Source organism: Dendrobates tinctorius, unplaced genomic scaffold (assembly GCF_039654945.1).
Source record: "Dendrobates tinctorius isolate UK_male_01 unplaced genomic scaffold, ASM3965494v1 ptg000162l, whole genome shotgun sequence".
NCBI classification, from domain to species: Eukaryota; Metazoa; Chordata; class Amphibia; order Anura; family Dendrobatidae; genus Dendrobates; species Dendrobates tinctorius.
In genome coordinates, this window is record NW_027361829.1 from 4,995,594 (window position 1) to 5,022,731 (window position 27,138).

The following is a 27,138-nucleotide window of genomic DNA, read 5'->3' on the forward strand; positions in this document are numbered from 1 at the left end:
CTATTCCTTTGGGGTCTGCTCTGGGGCAGTTTACATTTCACCTTTCGTGCTTTACGCTAGTTTGCGCTTCGGCTGTGCCGAGGCGTCTAGGGCATCGTAGGTAAGCTCCACGGCTTCCATCCTGCCCGCACTGTCCCATGTGAGCGGTATCATACTGGGACAGTGCGGGCAGGATTTATAGATATTTTTGGCAATCTCCACAGGATTGTTCATTCTATTTCTAGGCTACCTTTTGTCATGCTCTTACTTAATCAGTTTGTTTTCTAGCCTGCCTGCAGTATTTTCTGCACTGTTTTCCTAGAATTGTATGTGGCTTTATTTTATGATTGCAATAGATTCATCTATTCATATGGGCATTGTTGCTCACATTTTGGTCACTTAAATTAACCCTCTGGTGATGTCTATGGACATTCAAAGTAATTCACTTATGTGTTTTATATACACTGTATTTTTTTGAATGTTCCTGAAAATTCAGAACATGTGTTTTTTTTCACCTGAACTACTGTGGCCCGTTTACTTCTATGGGCAGTGACAGTTAATTATATATCCCAGATGGTTGCTCTTTGTACATAATATCAATTTGTATTGGATTTATCCATCTTTGTACAGTGTCTTATTTGACTGCATATGCATTGCATAGTGTCACTCAAATGTTCCATTTTTTAGACACTTAATCTGCTCTCATGGGGTATGTCTTTTTGGCTTTATCATGAGCCCTTTGTGTGTTTTTGTATCTGTCATTTTTTATGACTTTTAATTGTTTTTATATGGTGTTGTCTATGTGTACCTAATAAAATTTATTTTATTGTGATGATCTCTGCTTTTTAGGTCAGTAGCTTTTCTACCAACATTAAATTCAGTTTATGTTTATAATGATTGAAGGAGTATCCCTCTCTCTATTGAGTGGTGCCCTCCTGGGTCTTATTATTATATTCCTGTACCCTGCCTGCCCCCATCTTCACCCTGCTAAATACGGTCTCTCGTGCCTCCTTTGAGCCGGCCACCTGGTTCAAGCAGTCATGGTACTTTATTCCCCTGGGCATGCCCCTGATGCTCCCTGTATAGGGAGTGGTCCTCACTAGGTCAGCTCCCCCTTGTTGGGTTGGTATCATGGCCCAGAGGGTCCACTCCAGGAGTCGTCACACGAACAAGGGTGGGTGGTTCTGCTGGGCGTAAAATACTTGTTATGGAAAAGGATAAGGTGTACCCCACAGGGGAACATGTTTGCAGCCAACACACTCAGTGTATGGGCATTACAAATCTAGGAGACCCGCTCCTTTTTAATTGGACATTTTTTGTTAAGAGACGTTCCTACATCTTTCTTCCAAGAGGGGATTGGAGTAATTGGGGTGCATATGACTTAGTAGCAGGGCAGGCCTTGCAGTCAATCCATAAGAAAACAGAATGGGAGTACAAAATGAATCACGTGAAGTGGATTTTCCTGGGCCCATCCAGTATGTGGGTTCAAAGGCTTATTGGGGTGCATATGACTTGGTAGCAGGTCAGGCCTTGCAGTCAATCCATAAGAAAACAGAATGGGAGTACAAAATGAATCATGTGAAGTGAATTTTCCTGGGCCCATCCAGTATGTGGGTTTAAAGGCTTATTGGGGCACATATGACTTGGTAGCAGGGCAGGCCTTGCATTAAATGCAACATTTTTTAGGGAAGCCCTCCTGGACATCTTATGGAAGGGGTATTGGGGTGCGTCGTAATTCTTGACAGCCCATCCACTCACTGCATAGGCTATAACAGTTTAGGAGACCCACTGTTTAATAATGGCCCTTTAAGCAGATTAATGCTGCCTGATGCCCCTGTAAAAATAGGCTCTGTGACTTTGAGTCCCTCCTTCATAAATGAAACAAGATATGCCTGCTTATGTGTCACACACCACATAGCCAGCTAGGGTTGGTAAATGTTAATGACATTTCCCAGTGAATGCATTTGTTTTGGTTGAAAGCAATGTTAAAGTTGAAAAACGCTTCAAAAACGCTGAGTCTAAACATAGTGCAAGTGGGGGAGGAACATTTTGGCTGGGGTTATTTGTTTTGCATCATACACAAGTAATTAATCTGGAAAGCATGTACCTTAACATATTTCCCAGCAAAATCCGTTTTGGTTTCATTTTGGTATGTTTTTTGGTGCACCGGGAAAAATGGCATGAAACTCTGAAAACATTGTTTAAAGCTGTGAACTAGGAATCAGGAATGCTTCCAGGGGTGATCCCCATAATGTCCCTGTGTCATTTGAGCAAAGTTTCCATCATTTTCAGATGTTTTTAGACCTTAAAAGGCCCTCCAGGGGGATCGTGGTAAAAATGCTCAGGTCTCCCATAGACTTACATTGGGCTCTTTGCTCTGTCCGAGTACCTGAGTATTCCAATTTGCTCTACCCGAGCAACGAGCATCCAAGCATTTTAGTGCTCGCCCATCACTAGATCTGAGCCTAACAAATCTTCCTTCCTATTGTCACTTAATATCACTGACATTTTACCTTCTTCTTGACTTGAAGACAAGCAGAAACATAAAATGAAACTTTCCATGTTGTTCCTCGAGTGCTATGTCCCAAATATTGCATCAGAAATACCATGCCTTATATGGTTTAAAAACTTTAACATGAAACAAAGATCTAAGCCCTGATATTCTTATCCCATCAAGGTTTCAAAACTGTGATGTCTTATATACATCTTAGTCAAAGGGTTAAGGATATTACAAGTAAGGCCTATATTAACCCCTTTACCCCCAAGGGTGGTTTGCATGTTAATGACCAGGCCAATTTTTACAATTCTGACCACTGTCCCTTTATGTGGTAATAACTCTCAGCCTGTATGGTCGCATCTTGGCACTGTCCAGGTTGAAAACTATTTCTCCCCAGACATGTATTACGGCATGGGACAGACCGACCGAAAGGTGAAGAATATTGTTTTTTATTTTTGGTTTATTACAGAAGAACAAGAGCTTCGGTGGAATAGGCGTTAGGTGAGTATAACTGTGTTTATTACTTTTAAATAAAAATAGAAAACTGTGTTTTGTTTTATCTCTAATAAAATACTTTATTCTGGCTGTGTCTTTATTTCCCATACAAGTATAGGATTAGTAATGGATAGTTGTCTCATAGACGCCTCTCCATAACTAAGCCGTAGACTTGATGTCACCTGACAATACAGAGGTGACATCAACCCCACAAATATGAATCAACTTACCACATCTACAGGGCAAGTGGAAAGAGCCAGGCAAAGCATCAGAATTAGCGCATCTAATAAACAGAATATGCTGCCTCCCAGATGCAAAGATCAAGGATGTGACCGATAGGATACCAAAGCTCATCAGTTCCAAGGACATCCACTCATTTCTTATGATACATATTGACACCAATGACAAGGCAAGGAAGGACCTACCGACAATCTGCAAGGACTTTGAAGAGTTGGGGAAGAAAGTAAAGGAACTGGATGCACAGGTAGTTTTTTCTTCTATCCTTCTAGCAGACGAGCATGGCACCAAGAGATGGAACAGGATCCTTGATGCGAACAACTGGCTAAGATGATGGTGCAGACAACAAGGATTTTGATTCCTGGACCATGGTGTGAATTACCTGTACAACAGACTCCTCGCCAGAGACTGACTACACCTCAACAAACCTGGGAAACACACATTCACCAGAAGACTTTTTACACTCATCAGGAGGGCGTTAAACTAGAAGAAGAGGGGACGGGAAGAGAAATGTTAGACAAGAACATGAAGCCAGAAAATATACTGATGAGGGATATGATGTGCGGCAAAAAGACCCAAGACAACATACTCGGAAGGGAGGTAAGAAAATTTCTAAAATAATCCACCGGGAGGAGATTGGAAGAAAACAAAATCCTCTAAACTGCATGCTCGCAAACGCCAGAAGCCTGACAAACAAGATGAAAGAACTAGAAGCAGAAATATCTACAGGTAACTAGAATATAGTGGGAATAACCAAGATATGGGTAGATGAAAGCTATGACTGGGCAGTTAACTTATAGGGTTACAGTCTATTTTGAAAGGATTGCAAAAATCGGAGAAGAGGAAGGGTTTGTCTTTATGCAAAGTCTTGTCTAAAGTCCACTTTAAGGGAAGATATTAGGGAAGGGAATGAGGATGGGAAGTCCATATGGGTCGAAATATATGGAAGGAAAAATAGTAACAGAATTCTGATTAGGGTTTGTTACAAACCCCAAAATATAACAGAAGTCATGAAAAGTCTATTAAGGCAGATAGATGAAGCTGCAACCCATAATGAGGTCCTTGTTATGAGGGATTTTAACTACCCGGATAATGACTCGGGGTCAGAGCCCTGTAAAACCCATAAAGGCAACAGGTTTCTGCTAATAACCAAGAAAAATATCACAATTGGTGCAAAATCCAACCAGAGGAGCAGCACTTTTAGGCTGTGTGCCCATTTACAGTTTTTTAAGCATTTCTGCAGTGCTTTTTGACAAGCGATTCTGCTGCAGAAACGCTTAAGAAAAGCATTCAATTGATTTTTAATGAAAAACGCACATGTTGTGCTAATGATGCATTTTAACCGCTGCGGAAACGCTTAGCGATTAAAAACGCAGCATGTTCATTAATTTTGCGGAATCGCATGCGATTCCACATACCATCAATTATATGGGCAAAAACGCTTAGGAAAACGCATGCAAAAACGCTTGACAAACGCTTACAAAAGCGCGTAAAGATACGCATGCGTTTTCCTGAGAGCAGAGTGTGCGATTCTGCTCAGGTTTATTCTGCTTCAGAATCGCTACGTGGGCACATAGCCTAAGGCCTGTTTCACTCATCAGTTTTTCACCATCAGTCAAAATCCGCCAAAATGTGAAAATGGCAGATCCGCTAAAAATGTGCAAAAACGGATGCAAGCGGATGGTACGATACGCTTTTTGATGGATCCGCTAAACGGATTTTTGTACGGATCCGTCAAAAACAGGATCCGTTCCATCCGCTGGCATCCGTTTTTGCTATCCGTCGGGTCCGTTTTCTGATGGATCCGTTTTTACACACCCTCCAAATGGGATGTTCCCAGATATGATTGGCTCTTGGAAAATGCTCCCAAATGTGATTGGATCCTGGAAACTAGGGGAAACTATATCTATGGTGTTGTAAAACAATATCTTTGAAAGGTTGCAGAGCTAGTGGCAGAGATGGAAGGAGTCATAGCAAATATTAACAGCTTTGTGTGGAATTTGATTTGCACTGCAATCGTTTGGCAATTATTCCTCTCCAGAGGGAGAAAAGAAGACTGCGACTCCTGCGTTGGAGAAGGAAGAGACGACGGCAGTGGATTCATCCGATAAATGCACAGAGATTTACCCTTGGCATGTTTTCTACACTGTATCTGGAATTGAGGGATAATCCGGACAAGTTCTTCAATAATGTACGGATGAGACAGGACCTGTTTGAGATATTGGTGGAGCGTGTTGGAGCGCAAATCCGAAGAAGGGACACCTACATGCACTTTTCTATTTCACCGGCAGAGCGTTTGATGGTGACCCTTCGGTAAGTTATCAATTTTTTAAAAGTTTTAAGATTCGTCAGACTTTTATTATCATGTTATGGCTTGTAGTTTGTACTAATTTTACTATTTCCCTTTTTTTACCAGATTCCTGGCAACTGGAGAATCCTTCACCTCCCTCCATTACCAGTTCCGGCTTGGGATATCAACAATATCTGGAATTGTCCAACAGACCTGCCGGACATTGTGGGATTGTCTATACAAGGAGTACATCCCACAGCCAACACAGGAAAGGTGGTTGGAGATTGCAGACAACTTTCAAGAAATCTGCCAGTTTCCAAATTGTGTTGGTGCAGTTGATGGGAAGCATATAAGGATTGTGAAACCCATTGGATCTGGATCAGAATTTTTCAACTACAAGAAATTCTTCTCCATTGTACTGATAGCCATTGCAGACTCAAAATGAAAATTTATTGTGGTGGACATTGGTGCATATGGTTGATCAAATGATTCTCAGGTATTCAAGATGTCCACAATGGGCTGTCATTTGTATGGAGAAAATTTTGATTTTCCACCTCCAAGACCACTCCCTGGAAAACAGGCCCACCAATGCCATTTGTGTGTGTTGGTGACAAAGCATTTCAACTCTCCAAACATCTTCTCAAGCCATATGGTAGTCATGGATTGACACACAGCAAAAAAATATTTAACTATCGATTGACAAGAGCGCGAAGAGTGGTGGAGTACGCTTTTGGGATTTTAACTGCAAAATGGAGAGTGCTGTTAACGGCCATAAAAATGAAAACTGAAACTGTGGATGAGGTGGTGAAAGCATGTGCAATCCTGCACAATTTTGTTCTTTCAAAGGAACCTGTTTCCATGGAATAAAATGTTTGTGAAACCACCTTGTGGGATTATCAGCAGACAAGTGTTCGGAGTACTGTGTCATGTCAAGAATGAGGGACGCATTTGCGGATTATTTTCTGTCACCAGAAGGAAGAGTTGACTGGCAAGATGACAAGGTATAATTTTTTTTTTTTTTACCAAGGTTCCTTTTTTGGATAAGAAAAACTTTATTAATTTTTCATTTTTTCTTTCATAGTGGGTAATAACAGTGTTTGTGTTTTTTTTATACCTTTACACCACAGGTGTACTTTGAAATGTTACCAAGTGTTGTGTTTTTTTACCTTTATACCACTGGTGTACTTTGAAATGTTACCAAGTGTTGTGTTTTTTTACCTTTACGCCACCGGTGTGCTTTGAAATTTTACCAAGTGTTGTGTTTTTTACCTTTACACCACCGGTGTACTTTGAAATGTTACCAAGTGTTGTGTATTTGTATCTGTACATCACCGCCGTCTCACGCCATTTTGACGGCACCAAAAAACATTGCAAATCTGGCGGATCCGCCGAATAGCGGACGTAACGGACGACCATCTGCCAAAATCTGCCACTAATGTATCTCAATGGGAAAAAATGGTGGATCCGCCACAAGAAAAGCGGATCCGCCATTTTCAAATTTTGGCGGATTTTGACTGATGGTGAAAAACTGATGTGTGAAACAGGCCTATGACCTAATACTATCTAATAGACCTGACAGAATAACAAATCTGCAGGTCTTCGGGCATCTAGGAAATAGCGACCACATTATTGTACAGTTTCACTTGTCTTTCTCTACAGGGACTTTTCAGGGAGTCACAAAAACACTGAACTTTAGGAAGGCAAAGTTTGACCAGTTTAGAGATGCCCTTAATCTCGTTGACTGGGACAATGTCCTCAGAAATAAGAATAAAGATAATAAATGGGAAATGTTTAAGAACATCCTAAATAGGCACTGTAAGCGGTTTATACCTTGTGAGAATAAAAGGACAAGAAATAGGAAAAACCCAATGTGTACAAGCATAGAAGTAAGAGGGGCAATTATCAGTAAAAAGAAAGCATTTAAACTACTAAAGCAGGATGACACCTTTGAAGCTCTAAAAAACTATAGGGAGAAAAATACTTTATTTAAAAAAACTAATTAAAGCTGCCAAAAAGGAAACCAAGAAGCACATTGCTAAGGAGAGTAAAACTAATCCCAAACTGTTCTTCGACTATATCAATAGTAAAAGAATCAAAAGTGAAAGTGTAGGCCCCTTAAAAAATTGTGAGGAAAGAACGGTTGTAGATTATGAGGAAAAAGCTAATATATTAAACACCTTCTCCCTAGTATTCACGGTGGAAAATAAAATGCTAGGTGAAATGCCAAGAGATAAATAGAACCCTATATTATGGGTCACAAATCTAACCTAAGAAGAGGTGCACAGTCGGCTAAATAAGATTAAAATAGATAAATCTCCTGGTCCGAATGGCATACACCCACAAGTACTAAGATAACTAAGTAATGTAATAGACAAACCATTATTTCTTATATTTCGGGACTATATAGCGACGGGGTATGTTCCACAGGACTGGTGCATAACAAATGTGGTACCAATATTAAAAAAGAGTTCTAAAAGTGAACCTGGAAAATATAGGCCAGTAAGTTTAACCTCAACTGTGGGTAAAATCCTGGAGGGTTTTCTAAGAGATACTATACTGGAGTGTCTGGAGAAGAATAACCTCATGACCCAATATCAACATGGGTTTACAAGGGACTGTTCCTGTCAGACTAATCTGATAAGCTTTTATGAAGAGGTAAGTTCCGGACTGGACCAAGGGAATGCAGTGGACGTGGTGTAGAAGGACTTTTCAAAACCTTTGATATGGTGCCACACAAAAGGTTGATACTTAAAATGAGAACAATGGGGATAGGGGAAAATATGTGTAAGTGGGTTCAGAGCTGGCTCAGGGATAGGAAACAAAGGGTGGTTATTAATGGAACACACTCGGACTGGGTCACGGTTAGTAGTGGGGTACCACAGGGGTCAGTTTTGGGCCCGCCTCTTTTTAACATATTTATTAATGACCTTGTAGGGGGCATAGAGAGTAGAATTTCAATATTTGCAGATGACACTAAACTCTGCAGGGTAATCGATACAGAGAAGGACAATTTTATATTACAGGAGGATTATGTAAACTAGAAGCTTGGGCTGATAAATGGCAAATGAGCTGTAATGGGGATAAATATAAGGTCATGCACTTGGGTAGAATGATCAAGATGTATAATTATGTGCTTAATTGTAAAACACTGGGCAAAACTGTCACTGAAAAAGACCTGGGTGTATGGGTGGATGACAAATTCACATTTAGTGGCCAGTGTCAGGCAGCTGCTGCAAAGGCAAATAAAATAATGGGATGCATTAAAAGAGGCATAGATGCTCATGAGGAGAACATAATTTTAGCTCTATATTAGTCACTAGTGCGACCACACTTACAATACTGTGCACAGTTATGGTCTCCTGTGTATAAGAAAGACATAGCTGAACTGGAGCGGGTACAGAGAAGAGCGACCAATGTTAATAGGGAACTAGGGGGTCTTCAATACCAAGACAGGTTATTACATTTGGGGTTATTTAGTTTGGAAAATCGAAGGCTTAGGGGTGATCTTATTACAATGTATAAATATATGCGGGGACAATACAAAGACCTTTCTAATGACCTTTTTAATCTTAGACCTGTGATGGGGACAAGGGGGCATCCTCTACGTCTGGAGGAAAGAAGATTTAAGCATACTCACAGACGCGGATTCTTTACTGTAAGAGCAGTGAGACTATGGAACTCTCTGCTATATGATGTTGTAATGAGTGATTCCCTACTAAAATTTAAGAAGGGACTGGATGCCTTTCTTGATAAGTATAATATTACAGGGTATATACACTAGTTTCCTTAATATTGCGTTGATCCAGGGAGCTAGTCTGATTGCCGTATGTGGAGTCGGGAAGGAATTTTTTTCCCCAATATGAAGCTTACTGTTTGCCACATGGGTTTTTTTTGCCTTCCTCTGGATCAACATGTTAGGGCAAGTTAGGATAGGATATGGGTTGAACTAGATGGACTTAAAGTCTTCCTTCAACCTTAATAACTATGTTACTATGTTACTATGTTACTGGGATTCGCGTTAGTAACCAATTTAATACACTTTCATACACTACGATAGTCGTATGATATCTATTTAATTCACTTTAATATCACTTTGTTATCAATTTGTGGGAAACAATTTAATACACTGTGATTCACTACAATATTCGTAGGATATCTATTTCATTCCCATTAATACACTATGATAGACACACGATATCTATTTCATTCACTTTAATATCAATTTGATGCAATTTGATATCACTTTGATATCACTTTGATAGTGGGCAGGGCACCTTTCAGATTTCTTTTTGACGAGACATCCCTCCCCCTTATTACTTCCACTTTTTGTTCGGTGGTGTGATGATAAAGCATTGTTTTTTGCCTTTTTTTAAGGTGTTTACTTAAGATGTTAACTAGTGGGACAGTTTAATAGACCTGGTCATTGCAGATGCGGCAATATCAAATATGTGTACTTATATTTATATTTTTTTCTTTCAAATATTTAGTTTGAGATAAAATATCTTTTGATTTTTTTATTATTATTTTTTTTTACATTTTTACAATTATTTTTTTTTTTTTACTTTTTTCTAACTTTTTTACTTTGTCCCAATATGGGACAATCATTTTTTGAAAAAAGCAAAAAATGGAGCCTCTCAGCCAGATAATAAATCATTTAAATCTCACCAAAAAGATATAATATAAAGTATAAGTGAGAATTAAAATTTAACTTTTAATGTAGTTATTAAAACAACACAATACAGCGCTACCCTAGTTTTACACAATAAAGGCGATTGTATTTATGTCTGAAAAAGTCAAGTGTTATATCAAACTAGAAACAACAACCACCTTAGGAAAAAAAATAGATTTTTGCTGCAGTGGCTAGAGATGAGCAACTTTTTCTTTTTTCGGGTCGAGTCGGGTTTCATGAAACCCGACTTTCTAAAAGGTCGGGTCGAACGAAATCGGCCGACTATAGGGAAAAGTCGGGGTCCGACTGAAACACGAAACCCAATGCAAGTCAATGGGGAAGCAAAGTCGGCAGGGAGTGGAGGACAGTAAACACACCTACAGGGCCCATTTCAATGCCGACGACATCAATTCTTATTACTTAAGCTTGGCGACCTTAATTTATTTTATAATAGTAGTTACGCATTGAATACTGGGGGTTATTTGGCTAAAGTTGTTGGGGGGTAGGGCTGGCGCCTGGTTTTTGTGTTCCCTCGGCCAAAAAGTGTCAGTGCGCCCTTTTAACACATACCACAATTCATAATGCTCCGATATGGCACAGAAATACTGTATAGGTATAGTGCAATGAAAAATACTTCACTGCTTACATGACATGACTTATAATTATTTTAAATTCTACAATAGCTCAAAAACCGGACAGTATATTACTCCATACCGTATTATGGCCACCACCTAGTGCGCCATACAGAATGATGAGCCCCATATATTTCTCCATACAGAATAATTGGTCCCATATAATGTTCCATACAGTATATGATGAGCTCCACATAATGCTACAGTATATGTTGATCCCCATGGATGATGCTCCACTGTCTTACGGGCCCAAATAATGCTCCATATATAATGGGCCCCATTTCTAATGCTCCAGTGTATAATGGGCCCCGTAAATGCTGCTTCAGTGTCTGATGTCTCTCATTTGGAATGCTCCAGTATATGTTGGTCCCCATGGACGATGCTAGTGTGTTATGGGCTCAAATAATGCTCCATATTTAATGGGCTCCATTTCTAATGCTCCAGTGTATAATGGGCCCCGTAAATGCTGCTTCAGTGTTTGATGTCCCTCATTTGGAATGCTCCAGTATATGTTGGTCCCCATGGACGATGCTCCAGTGTGTTATGGGCCCAAATAATGCTCCATATATAATGGGCCCATTTCTAATGCTCCAGTGTATAATGGGCCCCGTAAATGCTGCTCCAGTGTCTATGTCACCCATTTGGAATGCTCCAGTATATGATGGGCCAAATGGATGATGCTCCAGTGTATGATGGGCCCTATATATCATTCTCCAGTGCATATTGCACCCCAAAAAATGCTCCCAACATTTAAAAAAATTAAATACCTCTCCTCACTGGGCACTGCTCTATTCTGGACTCCTCAGCATTGCCATTGTAAAGCTCTCTGCACTTGTTCTGTTTCGGTAGAGGGCATACAGACATGATGTCATCGCGCTCTGTAACCTGAATGTCACTGTCAGGAAAGGCGGAAGACGTCACGGTGGTGGAGCAGGGAGAGGAAAGTATTGCAAGTGCTGTGGCCCTGAGCAAGCATGGGGGCCCACTCGTGGGTGACGGCTCTGGCACAGGGCCCCTCATAGTACGACAGCATGTCTGACGGCAAGTGGGCCCTCCCACCTGCAGAGACACTTTTGCATACTATGAGGGGCCCTGTGCCACTGCCGTCGCCCACGAGTAGGACCCCCCACCTGCTCAGGGAACCTGCACTTTCATCTGCACCTTCCTCTGTGTCACCGTGTAAGGTGGTATAGTATGCGGGAAGGGGCACCTGAGTTTCATCAATGTCACATTCTGGCTCTGTAAAGTGTGAGGGGAATGTAGTGCTGTGGGTCAATGTACCAGCAGAATCATCTAGCAGTGGCTGTGCATCAGTGCACTCCATCTCCAATTCATGTTGGACTGGGGAATTCAGAATTTAACTTGATTACACAGGCATAGCCTGTGAAAAGAGCTCCATGGGCTACCGCATCCTTCACTTTTAGTGGGGGTGAAAGAGACAAGGAAAGGGGTGGTTCCTGACAAGAAGCCTGCACTGACGACTCAGTGCTTTCATTTTTTAAACTTCAGAAGAGGAGGCGATAGAGCTGGAGGCTTTTTTGGCAATGTAAGGCAAAACCAGTTCCTGATGCTCCGCCTTTAAAAGCAGTTTACCTACTCCCAGAAAAGGGAGCCTTAAAGACCTTCTTGTGCCAGCTGATGACACAGGCCCAACACCTCCTGCCTTAGCTGCTATTGTGCTTTTGGCAATACCAGCAGATGCACCACCACCACCAGCAGTACCAGCTGGCCCCCCCACACCCACGTCCATGGCCTCTTCCACCATACGTAATAATTTTTGTGAAAATGGATTAAAAATACCAGCAGATATATGGTACTGTTTCAGAAGTGTACAGCTCTATACAGTCTAGGGATAATTGTAAATCTCCGTATATATTTCATGAGTCAGACACAGATGGTCACAGGCTCAGTATGGATTAGACAATAATATAAAAATTTTCAAAAGGGTTCATTATCACTAGATACAAGGTATGTATAGTATAGTTTAAACATACTGAGTCTCCGTATACATTTCAGGAGGCAAACACAGACACTCTCAGGCCCAGTATGGATCAAACAACAATATAGAAAGTTGAGAAAGAGTACTATGGCACCCCTGAAGGTACGGTCGCCACAGAGGTACTGCACCTCATCCGAAGGTGTGGTATCCCACCCTCAGGTAAGGAGGGATTACCACTCAGGACTCCTAACCCTGCACTCAACACACACACATCTTAGTCAGTGCTTTCTGGGTGTACCCGGCGGGAGAATGGCCTCATCCCAGACTGACTAAGAAAGGGTGTTGGGGGTTAGTGTGGAAGGTAGGTACAGTGGGAGGAGCTTAGGTAGTGGAGTGATTGTGGGCATCCAATCAGAGAGAGCAAGCTGACAGTTGATGGGTGATGGGTTGAGCTAGTCTGAGGTAAATGGATCTTTCTAGAGAGTTGTCAGTCGGTGACAAGACAGAGTAAGAGCAGGATTGCTGTGAGAGGGCTGAGGGTCAGAAAAGAGAGAAAAATCTTGTCCAAGCTCCTAGACTTGAAGGAAGAGGTCCTTGGGGCACTGGAAGTGCAATAAGCCACCTGTGAAGCCCATTTCGGGAGAAGGAAGGACCAGGCCTCGTTGGGGAAGGTGGCTCCTGAAGGTAGTGGAGAAATACAGGGCTCAGCTAGAAAGACGGAGGCTGAGATAACTTTAAGTGCCTCAGTCGCAGCCACATTCAATACTCAAAAAGGCAGCAGTTGGAATAAAGGACCCTGGAGCCTGACCCACGTCGCCCGGTGTGATCCGTGGCTGCCGGCTTGGGACACTGTTTGCGAACGCCCACAGTAGAAAGGAAGGGAGAGATCAGCGTAGAGAAACGGCCTAGAAAGGATACACAAGGAGGAGTCTTGAACAGGTGTTCCTGATCTAACTTTGAGTTTGCTGGACCCCTCCCTCGGATGACACAGTACCAATCGGGTCATCTTGTGCACAAAACTTTTGAGGAAAAACACAGAAACTGCACCCAACTGCATCCTTGGTGGCTTTTACAACTCGCCTGCTACACACGCTACACTCACCATCAACGTCAATGGCTCACAAACACCATCTCTACTGCCCTAGGATACAGCTCTGCCCGTGGAAAGCTTCATCATCTTGTCTGCTTTAACATCGGCACAGAGGATCTGCATTGCAGCGTCGGCTACCCTAGCTGAGTATCACGGGTGGCGTCATGATCCCATTTTCCAAATTATTTATCATACCATCTTCCCCCTCATCTGAACTGACATATTCTTTATTGGACACCCAGGGCCACGGACCGGGTCCCTATCCCCACCGTGATGTACTTCCTCCTTAAAAGAGCCTGAAAGACCTGGTACTGAGTAACCCCCGGCCCTGCATGGCATTTCATTTTAACACCAGATAACAGGGATATATTGTATAGTTTCAACATTATAAATCTACTTATATATTTGAGGAGGCAGACACAGACGCTGTCATGGCCATTATGGATTCGACAACAAACTAAAAAGTAGAAAAATGGTACAGTATCACCAGATCCAAGGTATATATAGTATAGTTTCAACATTCAAAATCTCCGTATTTATTTCAGGAGGCAGACACAGATGCTCTGAGGCCCAGTATGGATTACACAACAATATAAAAAAGCAGTAAAAGGGGAATGGATCCCAAGTGTACTGCTGTATACAGTGTTGGCGTCATTTGGCAATCTAAATATATATTTCAAGAGTAACACACAGCCTCTCACAGGCTCAGTATGGATCACACCATAATATAAAAAGAACATCCGCAAGAAATAATCACACATGTGTGCCAAAGTTCCAGGTGTCAATGATGCACTTTTAGTGGTGGGTGGAGGATGAATTTTGGGCACGAAGGGTACTGGCTCAACAGATACAAGGTATATATAGTCTACTTAAAATACAAAAAAATTTCCGTATGTATTTCAGGAGGCAGACACATATGCTCACACGCTCAGTATGGATTTGACAATAATGTAACAAGTTGAAAAAGGGTACAGTATGACCAGATACAAGGTATATATAGTATAGTTTAAACATTCTAAATCTCCGTAGACATTTCATGAGGCAGACACAGACGCTCTCAGTCCCAGTATGCATTAGCCAAGAATATAAAAAGTATGAAAAGGTTACAGTATCACCAGATACAAGGTACATATAGTAGTGTTTAAACATTATAAATCTCCTTATTTTTTTCAGGAGGCAGACACAGACGCTCTCAGGGTCAGTATGGATTACACAATATAAAAAGCAGTAAAAGGGTAATGGATCAGAAGCGTACAGCTGCATACAGTGTTGGGGTAATTGTAAATCTCAGTAGATATTTCCAGAGTCAGAAACAGACTCTCACTGGCCCAGTATGGATTAGACCACTATATAAAAAGCAGTAAATGGGTAAGGTATCACAAGCGTACAGCTGTATACAGTGTTGGGTTAATCTTAAGTCTACAAATATATTTCTGGAGTTACAGACAAACGTTCACAGACTCAGTATGGATTACACAAGAATATAAAAACTTGAAAAAGGGTAATGTTTTTATATTTTGAACACAGTGTTGGTGTCATTTTAAATTTTCTTAGATTTTACCAGAGTAAGACACAAACTCTCTCAGGCTCAGTATGGATTACACCCAAATATAAAATTGAGAAAAAGGGAAATGTATTTGAAACGTACACCAGTGTACAGTGTTGGAGTACTTTGAAATCTTCGTTTATATTTCAGTGTCAGTCTGCCAGTCCAGACTCTCCGCTAGAGGAAGGTAGATGGATAAAAGTACAGATGTAAAGTCGAGTGATTTCAGATGTTTTTGAATTTGTAATCACGGGAAAACCTCCCGGGAGAATTCGCAGAGGCGATGCTGACCCTCAATAACTTTAAATGTGGATACAGCTAAAACACAAATTAGTGAAGAAAGGGTTGCTGTATCGCAGTTGCGTCGATCCAATCATCGTAACTCGTCTCCATCAAATTGTGATCACAGGGAGAGCAGTAGAGATGGTCCTCACTGCCTATCATGATCTGTCTAGTCACTTTGGAGTGCAAAACACACAAGCCACAGGCCGTAGGGGATTCTATTGGATTGCCATGAAAGGAAACATTGAAAAATGGTGGCAGGAATGTCACACGTCTGTGACTATGAAAAATGTGAAAGGTGATCATAAAGCACCATTGCATCCGATTAGGAGTTGACTCCATTACAAATGGTAGCCATTGGTAATCTGAAGGTAGAGGCCAGCAGGACAGGACATAGCTACATCTTAACCATCATCATTCAGTACACCAAATTTGTAGTGGCCGTCCCTGTGACGGATTTAACTGGCCAGACTACACAGCGGTGGAGCAGGGAGAGGTAAGTATTGCAAGTGTTGTGTCCCTGAGCAAGCAGGGGAGACCCACTCGTGGGCGCCGGTACTGGCACAGGGCCCCTCATAGTATGCCAGTGTGTCTGATGGTGAGAGGGCCACCCCACCGTCAGAGACACCTTATTGCACTATGATAGGCCCTGTGCCAGTGCCGTTGCCCAAGGGTTGGGCTACACACCTGTTCAGGGCAACAGCACTTGCCTGGGTGCGGCAGGAGTTGACCCAAGGACTGGGGTGGGGGGCAGCCCATTTCGGGTGGTTTAAAAAATGGCATATGTTGATGTGTTGGCTGGACTTTCAGCTGCTGCAAATGGAGGAATTGGAGAAGTCAGAGGAAGAGGAGGACAAAAGCGAGCCTATTTTCTGGCAACATATGTGTTATCAGGGGAGGGTGGGAAAAATTTTTTTGAAACCCATGCATGGTTCATTTTAATGAAGGTTAGATCATCAACATTTTGGGTCGACAGATGGGTCCTTTTTTCTGTCAGGATTGATCCAGCAGCACTAAAGACTCTTTCAGATAGCACACTACCAGCTGGGCAAGCGAGCTCCTTTAAGGCATATTGTGCCAATTCAGGCCATGTGTCCAGGCTTGAGGCCCAATAATCAAAGGGGAATAACCTGTGAGGGAGAACCTTGATATGGGAGGAAAAGTAGTTTGTAACCATAGTTGATAACTGCTGTCTCCTGTCACTTGCAATCGATTCTGTATTAGCTGTCGTGTGCGCGGGACTTGAGAAATCAGACCACAACATGGTCAGGAAACCCCTGTCTCCAACGCCAGTTCGGTTGTGTGCACCACAAACACCTCTTCCATTTTGCCCACTACGGCTCGTGGGATAACCAGCTCAGCTGCTGTGTGCTGGGAATGCCTCAAACAACCTGTTTACAAGAGTTGCTTGTTTGTTAGCCAATATTAGCTCTAGGTTCTCTTATGGCATGAAGTTGTGTAATTTGCCTTTATAGCGTAGATCGAGGATGCTGGCCAACCATTAGTTGTCATCCCTCATCATTTTGGCAATGCGGGGGTCCCTTTTTAGGATCCGAAAGGCATAGTCACACATGTAGGCCAATGTTCCAGGTGTCAATGCTGCACTGCCAGTGATGGGTGGAGGAGCACTTTCTGGCAAATCCACATCCCTCCAGTCATGCACAAACCCTGTACCTGACCTTGGCATGCCCACATGTTCTCTTACCCCCTGAGAAGCATCCTCCTCCCCAAAATAATCATCCCCCTCATCCTCCTCCTCATCTTCCTCTTCTTCCTCCACCTCGTCCACGCCAGTTCCCTGACCAGACAATGGCTGACTGTCATCAAGGCTTCCCTCCTCCTCCTCCTCCTGTTGCTCCTCAGCTGCAGACGCCTGATCCTTAATGTGCATCAAAGTTTGCATGAGCAGATGCATAAGTGGTATGCTCATGCTTATGATGGCGTCGTCTGCGCTTACCAGCCGTGTGCATTCCTCAAAACACAAGGACTTTACAGTGGTCTTTCAGCTTTGACCCCTGCACACCCAACAATTCCATGTCTGCCCTCTAACTTCATGCCCATGTATCCTCCCACAAATGCATTGCAGCCTGCCTCTGTTCGCATAGCCTCTCAACCATGTGCATGGTGGAGTTCCATCTTGTAGCAACGACAATGATTAGTGGGAGCTTGGGGAGGTTGAGTGATCGCTGCAGCTTCTGCATACGACTGGAGTGGACGTTTGAGCGACGGATGTGCAAGCATAGTTGTCGCACCTTATGGAGCAGGGCTGTTAACTCCGGATAATTATTTAGGAAGCACTGCACCACCAGGTTCAAGGTGTGAGCCAGCCAAGGTATTTGTGTGAGTTTTGAAAGGGCTATGGCTGCCAAAAAATTCCGCCCATTATCACTGACTACCTTGCCTGGCTCAAGATGTAGACTGCCCAGCCATGACTCAGTTTGTCGATGCAAGTACACGGCCAGTACCTCCTCGGTGTGTCTACTGTCGCCCAAAGACATCATTTTTAAAACAGCCTGCTGCCACGTAGCACTAGCTGTTCTATAGTGGGACACCTCGTGTGCAACACTGACAGATGAGGATGGAGTGCTTGTGCAACTGCGCTCTGTGGACGAGCTTTCGCTTCTGGAGGAGGAGGAGGAGGGTCGAACACCTACAGTCAACTGTTTCCTATTCCATGGGCTAGGCAGCACTGTTCCACTGCCGCTGTCCCTTGTGGAGCCTGCATCCACCACATTAACTCAGTGCGCAGTGATGGACACGTAACGGCCCTGGCCATGCCTACTGGTCCATGCATCTGTTGTGAGGTGCACCTTTCCTCTCACTGATTGTTTTAGTGCATGGACAATGCGGTCTTTCACATGCCGGTGGAGGGCAGGGATGGCTTTTCGAGAAAAGAAGTGCCGACTGAGTAGGTCATAGCGTGGGACAGCGTAGGCCATGAGCTCTTGGAAAGTTTATCTTTCTACCAAACGGAAGGGCATCATCTCTAATGAGATCAGTTTGGCAATGTAGGCATTCAAGGCCAGTGTGCGCGGATGAGAGGATGAGTACTTTCTTGTCCTACTCAGAGTATCTGGTAGAGTCAGCTGGACTTGAGAGCTGTATATGGGGAAACTAGCATTGGACATGATGGACTGAGAAGGGATTGGTGATGGTGAGGGTGTTGATGTCCTAGATTCAGTGTTTCCTTGCGAAAATATTGTGTTTGTGTGACTGGTTTGGCCTAGCGATGACACCTCGATATTTCTTGATGGTGGTGTGCTTAGCAGTTGCCTTACAGTGGGGGAAGCGATGGAGCGTTGCTGGCTAACTTAAGTCAGAGCAGGTGCACATGTGCTACCTGAGCTTTTGTAGTCCGTCCACGCATGCAAGTGCATGTTGGTTAAATGTCTAAGCATGCAACTGGTATTCAAATTTCTTAGATTTTTCCCTCTGCTAAAGGTCCATTGGCACTTCTTACAGATAACCTTTGCGTCATCAGTAGGATTTTGTTCAAAAAAGTGCCACACTGCACTCTTCCTACTATGGTACAAATTTTCAGGGCTTGCACGCTGTGCTAATTTTACCATATGGCCAAGCTGTCCTGCAACTCTTAGTTTTCTTACCAAGTTTTTTGACAGCTACGGGCCTGCCGGATAACCACTGCTGCGATAACGATGCCTGCTGCGGATCCTTCTCCTGTTCTGAAATATTGTCACCAGCACCCTCTTCCCCCAATGGATGCCAATCCGGGTCAACAACTCGGTCATCCATGACCTCATCTTCAATATCATCTGCACCTTCCTCTGTACCTTCCTCTGTGTCACCGTGTAAGGTGGTATAGTATGCGGGAAGGGGCACCTGAGTTTCATCAGGGTCTGATTCGGGCTCGGTAGACTGCGAGGGCAATGTAGTGCTGTGGGTGAATGTACCAGCAGTATGTAACATATATTGTCGGTGAGACAAGATGAAAACACAAACACAGGTAGGAAAATAGGCTGAGCAAACGATGGGGCCCACACTAACTAGAAAGGACAAGAAAGGAAAGATACTGTCTGCAATCACGCCAAAAAACCCTGCAAAAATGTCCAACTCTTCTGATAGCAAAAAAAACTCTGAAGTCACTAGACTTCACCCACTATATCAGCACTCTGGCATATTCTGAAGACAGAGCAAAAAGAGGCCAATCTAATAAGGGACAAAAAGCAAACTGGCACAAACAGTAACATAAGAATGGAAATTCAGCACAGCCCCAGCCAGGGCTGGTTGACCACACAAAAGGGAATAGACAAAACCAAATCAAATGTGAACAATAGCAAAGAACACTTAGCTTGAGATGCAGGGACTGAACTGGAAAATAAGACCTCAGGAGGCAGGAAAAATCACCAGCAGGGATAGAGGGAGTCGGCTGTCTTAAATCCAGTCAGAGACTCCAGATGTCCAATCGTTGTCCTCATTATCAGGTGGCAGGTCTCTGTTAATTAGATCAGCTTCATTACCTCCTGCAACCACCAGAGGGAGCCCAGAAAGAGAACTCACGACTCCTCTGTCAATACAACCAGCTCCACCACCCTCACCAGCAATCGGAGGCAGACCAGAAAGTGAATTCTCAACACTCTGCAATCTATGCTGTCCTCTACAGAGTGGAAATTGTAATGGCTGTCTTTATATAGGAGGTGGATTAGAAAGAACACTTACCACTTCCTGTAATGCCATCTGACAAGGTAACGTAATAAGTATGTCAGTCCTCCATGTGATTAAGTGCACTTACAAGCTAATTTAATGGCGTTTCCAGTCAATGGAATGTAAGCTGCGAGATTTCCGGATCGTTGAAACGCACTAATGAAATCCATTATACTAAAAGCGGCGCTTAATTCACTAGGGTATTTCCGGCTCTGACGGTGCATGTCAGACCAGTATGTTATGATTAGGTAGCCGAGGAGGATAGCAGGGGAATAGGCTAGGCAACCACAAAAACAGAGAGGTTGGTAACTTAGCGGATTGCAGACCCCTAAACTGACAACACAACTAGAATTAGCCATGGGACGTACCTACGATGTCCTAGACGCCTTGGCACAGCCAAAGAATTAACTAAGACTAAAGAGAGAAAGGGGCAAGCTAAACTGCCCCGAAAAAGAACCCCAAAGGAATAGATAACCCCCGAACATACAGTCATGGCCAAAAGTATTGACACCCCTGCAATTCTGTCAGATAATACTCAGTTTCTTCCTGAAAATGATTGCAAACACAAATTCTTTGGTATTATTATCTTCATTTAATTTGTCTTAAATGAAAAAACACAAAAAGAATTGTCCTAAAGCCAAATTGGATATAATTCCACACCAAACATAACAAAGAGGGTGGACAAAAGTATTGGCACTGTTCGAAAAATCATGTGATGCTTCTCTAATTTGTGTAATTAACAGCACCTGTAACTTACCTGTGGCACCTAACAGGTGTTGGCAATAACTAAATCACACTTGCAGCCAGTTGACATGGATTAAAGTTGACTCAACCTCTGTCCTGTGTCCTTGTGTGTACCACATTGAGCATGGAGAAAAGAAAGAAGACCAAAGAACTGTCTGAGGACTTGAGAAACCAAATTGTGAGGAAGCATGAGCAATATCAAGGCTACAAGTCCATCTCCAAAGACCTGAATGTTCCTGTGTCTACCGTGCGCAGTGTCATCAAGAAGTTTAAAGCCCATGGCACTGTGGCTAACCTCCCTAGATGTGGACGGAAAAGAAAAATTGACAAGAGATTTCAATGCAAGATTGTGCGGATGTTGGATAAAGAACCTCCACTAACATCCAAACAAGTTCAAGCTGCCCTGCAGTCCGAGGGTACAACGGTGTCAACCCATACTATCCGTCGGCATCTGAATGAAAAGGGACTGTATGGTAGGAGACCCAGGAAGACTCCACTTCTTACCCCGAGACATAAAAAAGCCAGGCTGGAGTTTGCCAAAACTTACCTGAAAAAGCCTAAAACATTTTGGAAGAAAGTTCTCTGGTCAGATGAGACAAAAGTAGAGCTTTTAGGGCAAAGGCATGAAGATAGAGTTTACAGGAGAAAAAAGAGGCATTCAAAGAAAAGTACACGGTCCCTACAGTCAAACATGGTGGAGGTTCCCTGATGTTTTGGGGTTGCTTTGCTGCCTCTAGCACTGGACTGCTTGACCGTGTGCTTGGCATTATGAAGTCAGAAGACTACCAACAAATTTTGCAGCATAATATAGGGCCCAGTGTGAGAAAGCTGGGTCTACCTCAGAGGTCATGGGTCTTCCGGCAGGACAATAACCCAAAACACACTTCAAAAAACACTAGAAAATGGTTTGAGAGAAAGCACTGGAGACTTCTAAGGTGGCCAGCAATGAGTCCAGACCTGAATCCCATAGAACACCTGTGGAGAGATCTAAAAATGGCAGTTTGGAGAAGGCACCCTTCAAATATCAGGGACCTGGAGTAGTTTGCCAAAGAGGAATGGTCTAAAATTCCAGCAGAGCATTGTAAGAAACTCATTGATGGTTACCGGAAGCAGTTGGTCGCAGTTATTTTGGCTAAAGGTTGTGCAACCAAGTATTAGGCTGAGGGTGCCAATACTTTTGTCCGGCCCATTTTTGGAGTTTTGTGTGAAATGATCAATGTTTTGCTTTTTGCTTCATTCTCTTTTGTGTTTTTAAATTTAAGACAAATTAAATGAAGATAATAATACCAAAGAATTTGTGTTTGCAATCATTTTCAGGAAGAAACTGAATATTATCTGACAGAATTGCAGGGGTGTCAATACTTTTTGCCATGACTGTATATTGCCGGTGAGACAAGATAAGGCACAATACACAGGCGGAAAATAGAGTAAGCAAATGATGGGGCCCAAACTGTCTAGATAGAACAGGGCAAGAAAGGATACTGTCTGCAATCAAGCAAAAAACCCTAAGAAAAAATCCAACACGTCTGATATGCAAAAATACTGGGGCCACATGACCTCTCCCCAACTAAATCAGAATTCTGGTATGAACTGGATGCAAAACAAAAGATACTGATATAACAGGGGATTAGAAATATTGAAAAGACTGACATTTGCTGTGGCATATGGAGCAGAGTCCAGCACAGGTCCCAGCAGGGAACAAGGCTGAACTCACACCAGAAAAGCAGAAATCAGAGAAAAGCAAAAAATGGATCAAATGCAAAAAGATTAAAGCTGTGGTCTCCGTGGAATATGAGTTGGAGGTCAGCGCCAATTTTCCTTAAAATGTTCATGTGAGGGTTGTACGTGACCACAAGCGGCACCCTGTTGTTATCCTCCTTCTGTTTGTTATCCAGACGGCTGCTTCTTAGGATCCTTGTTTCGGATCTGTTCAGACAACTGTTAGGGACAGCGGAATGCACTAAATATAAGACAACGTAAAGTGCGCTCGCCGCCCGGGGTCCACCATGCAGAAGGTGTAAACACTGCTGCTAGATAATGGCGGGCATACAATATGGCGGTATGATGCACGCGGGTTGAACGTCACCCTGGTGCGCTGAGCGATCTCTGTTAATTCACAGAGATGCCTTTGTGTTAAACACAAAAGGCTGAGCCTGTTAATGCCACAGGTCTCAGAGAAGTGCACGCACGGTATCTGGCCACAGGCGCTGAACCCTAGGCAGAGGGTCAGTGTCTGTCTAGACCTACCATGTGTGCGGCGTCGCTACTGCGGACGCTAAGGGGAGCTGCAGACTGCAGCACGGCAACAGACACTGCCGCTAATCGACAATGCCCGGTAGCAGGTGCACTGTCGGACGCTAGCACTGTTGATGCTGCTGCTGTGGCTTGTGGCTTGCCACTGGTTTGCGCTGACTCTAAGCCTAAGTCCCTGTACACACTCGCAATATCAGAGGGAGGGGATCTTAATGAGTCATTCGCAGGTTCATGCATCCAACATCATTCACACAGTAGGCAACTAGAGACTATAATATAACACAAAATTCCCAATACATGACTCGGACAGCCAGAACTCGGCAGAAATCCAAGAGAGAAAAAGCACCAGCTCAGAAGCAAATGATGCCATGAGAGAAAAGAGCCAATGGTGTCTTAGAAAAAGTAACACATTTTATTTTTTTATAAATAATTCATAGTATTTAAATATACAGATGATACACGAATACCAGTTAAAATGCAGAGAAGGAGACTACCCCAAGGTGCCACAGTAACTCTCAAAAAAATTGAAAGCCTGGCGCATGGTTGCTACCAGCAAGGTAAGCCAAAATGAACCAGAACAGTCAGTGTTAAGTAAAGGGGAGATCCACACCCTCCTCTTGGTGTCCGCTGTCCCTCTCTGGTAAGCCTGACATTTTGCCTTATGGTCTACTGAGCGCTTGACTCACTTGATGCTATTAAACGCTCAGTGCGCTCAGCGCTACTCTCACTGTGATCTCCCCTTTACTTAGCACTGACTGTTCTTGTTCATTTTGGTATTCATGTATCATCTGAATATTTAAATACTATGAATTATTTATAAAAAAATAAAATTTGTTACTTTTTCTAAGACACCATTTTCTCTTTTCTCTCATGGTATCATATAACTAGAGACTATACTAGCGCATGGCCAAGCGGCCATGCAAACCTTTTATAGCTGGGACCTTCTGGAAGCTTCCAGATCCCTGAGATGGACCAATCAGATCACGAGAAGGACCTGGGCATGTGACTCCCGATCTCCAATGGAGATCGTGTCGTGAGCATGCCCAGTAGAGCAACTGGAGGACTTAGCCTCTGGAGTGGCTCGTTGCTGAGCAGCCTGTGCTGCCATTGCTGGCCCAGAGGTGGCAACAACAGCGAGACCCACAGAGCAGGTCTGAGCAGAGCACCTGAGACACCGGGATTGCTGTGCAGGCTCCTGAGCGGTCGGTGGAGAATGGGAGACTGCTGAATGGCAGGTGCAGAACTGTATAAGGATTGCCCCTCTGACTGTGGAGCCCATATAACAAACAACAATAAAATACTGCCAGTGCGCAGTCCCCCCCTCACACCAAGCCCATTGGTGATGCACTAATTGGGATGACCCTGCCGGGCCAATGGTTCTTAAAGGGGAAGGGTCCTACAGCCACACCTACAGGGGTTAAAGCCAGGTGTCTGTGCTATTAAATCCCTCTTTCCCTCCCCTTGGACACCTGGAAGCTATCCTGCTATTGTGCTAGCATGTCCGAAGATTGGTTTGAGGCCCTGTGGCAGAGAGCAGCACAGGAAGGTGAGCAATGGACCCAAGCTTTTATTAGCAGCACTAGCGCTCACCTCCCAGGGCTCTCTGCTGTCCCTTTCCCTGCACCTGCCCCTGCCACAGCAACACTGCCTGCCTCCCCAGTGCTCCTCCCTGCTCAGCAGCTCACCTGCGGTGCCGCATGTCGTCCCAGCGCGGCGTTTAGCAGCCCCAGCCCAGCGCCGGTGCCATTCTCCCCTGATGGGGTCCCTGTTACTCGCGCCCCCACCCCCGTGCTGGGCGCTCACCATGGTCTTCCGGTCCGGGCCTCCTCTTCCAGGTTGTTAGGGCCGAGCCCCCCGGCGCAGGCCGTGGTGCCGGGTGGTTCTGCCCCGGCGCCAGGAAGCCGCAGGACCGAGCGGCACCCCCGGCATATGGAGCGCCTGCAAGTTGGGGGCCCGGCCTCCACCACACCGCACGCCCCCTGGAAGCAGGCCGGGAAGCGTCGGTCCCGAGCTCCGGTTGGCCCCGCCCACTGCCTGATGTCACAGTTCCAGGCCCTGCCCACTCCATCCCCTCTGCATCAGAGAAGTCCTGGCCAGGTCTCCATGCTTCCCCTGGCAGGAGCACCCTCTATGCCTGCTCAGGGGTACCGAGAGACCTGCAGGACACATAATGCAGCAGCTGGGGAGTGCCCTGTTCGGTCCGATCACAGCGCTCCGCAACAGCAAAGTATAGAGGAATGTAATATTTCACTAGTGGCACCAAGCATACTGACATTTACACCTCCCCCCACAGCCCAAGTACCTAATAAAGATGTCCCATTAACCCATGCCCCACCATATCCCAGTACTGAATCCATTAACCACTTCACCACCTCCTTACTAAGCAGCAGGACGGGACCCTCTACGGCCACTATTCCCCCGCCTGCAAATGATATAGCCCTCTCTGAGTCACTACATAGTAACGGCGGACACAGGCGTAGACGCCACACGTCCTCCCAATCCACCTCCAGCAGCACCTGTCACCATTCCCGCTACCCCTCTAAACGCCCTTCCCGTTACCATCGCAGACGCAGCTCCCATAGGAGCAGCCGCAGATAGCGGGCCTTAGGATGGCTTTCATCAGCCACATCTGAGGTGTCCGACGCATCCCAGTCCCAGAGTCCAGAGGGCCGACATCGGGTACGCGGCAAACGCACTAAGTCGCACGCACCCTCCAGGGATATCAGCCGGGGAGAACCATCCCCCTCGGCTTCCAGCTACACCAGCTGCCATGCAGTCGCACGAGAAAGAGACGTAATTCCACCATCACATGGTTGTAATCTGGCTCAAGCGCACGACAGTCCGTCATGCGCTCCACCATTGGCTAACAGCCAGGAATGCGCTTCTCAAGCTTCCCTGGTTTCCAGACAACACATCGGCCAGTCCACCGTCATAGCGGGTGCCAGAGTTTCCCCATCCTGTGACATCACCCTGTCAACATCAGCGGGAGCCGGGGTTCCTCCAGGATCGGTGTTCACTCCTCCAGAATCACACAGCGGTGAGTGTTCAAAAACTGGCGGTGAACTGTTACACCATGGGGGTAACGTAAAAGAGAAGGAGCTAACCTCAGCGATAAAGGACCTAATTCTACACCTATCGCATCCAAGCGACTCAGTGGCGAACACTACAACTACACAATCAGCGAGTTTACACAAAGACGCCTTCTTCTGCGGGATCAGCCCGCTAGGCGCTCACATAGATCAGGAGACTAGGCAAAAAATCTGGAACAATGATTATGTTGACATATGGTCGCTGTTATCAGCTGACCAACAAACGGTGGATAAAACTAACGAACGGGGATATGATAGGAATAGACCAAAAATAGCATTTACTTTGAACAATTGGCTTCAGGCCTTCGCAGTATTGGGCTGTATTATGGGCCAGAAGCATACGGAACGCTGCTCCGAATTATTTATATATCAAGACACGATATATAGTTCATACAAATCGCATGGTGGTTCAGCCTGTCGTCGGTATGACGAGGAGTTCCGCAGGCGGCTGGCCCTACAGCCCGATCTAGGCTGGGGAGTTAAAGCGACAGACGTGTGGCTGCGTCTCATGCTGTCGCAGAAGCAGCCCCCCTTTTCAGCTACGGCCACTAATTACTCCGCAGCCACAGGTCAAAACTCAGTGGTCGTACGAAAACCCAGGGCCTGCTGGCTGTTTAACGAGGGAAACTGCCGTTTCCACGCGCTATGCAAATTCAGACATGATTGCTCAGCTTGCGGGGGGGGACATCCAGCATCAAGGTGCACTCGACAGCCATACAAAGCGCCTGCAAGGC

General features: G+C 44.5%; 1 long non-coding RNA gene across 1 annotated transcript in view; it reads right to left on the bottom strand.

Annotated features, from left to right (window-relative positions):
- LOC141052624 (uncharacterized) overlaps window positions 1–25,326 on the bottom strand; it is a 46,721-nt gene extending 21,395 nt beyond the window's left edge. Inside the window, exon 1 of the long non-coding RNA XR_012220863.1 lies at window positions 25,119–25,326. This is a non-coding gene — a long non-coding RNA (uncharacterized lncRNA). The remainder of the gene's footprint in view (window positions 1–25,118) is intronic.
- Between the last annotated feature and the right edge of the window lie 1,812 nt (window positions 25,327–27,138).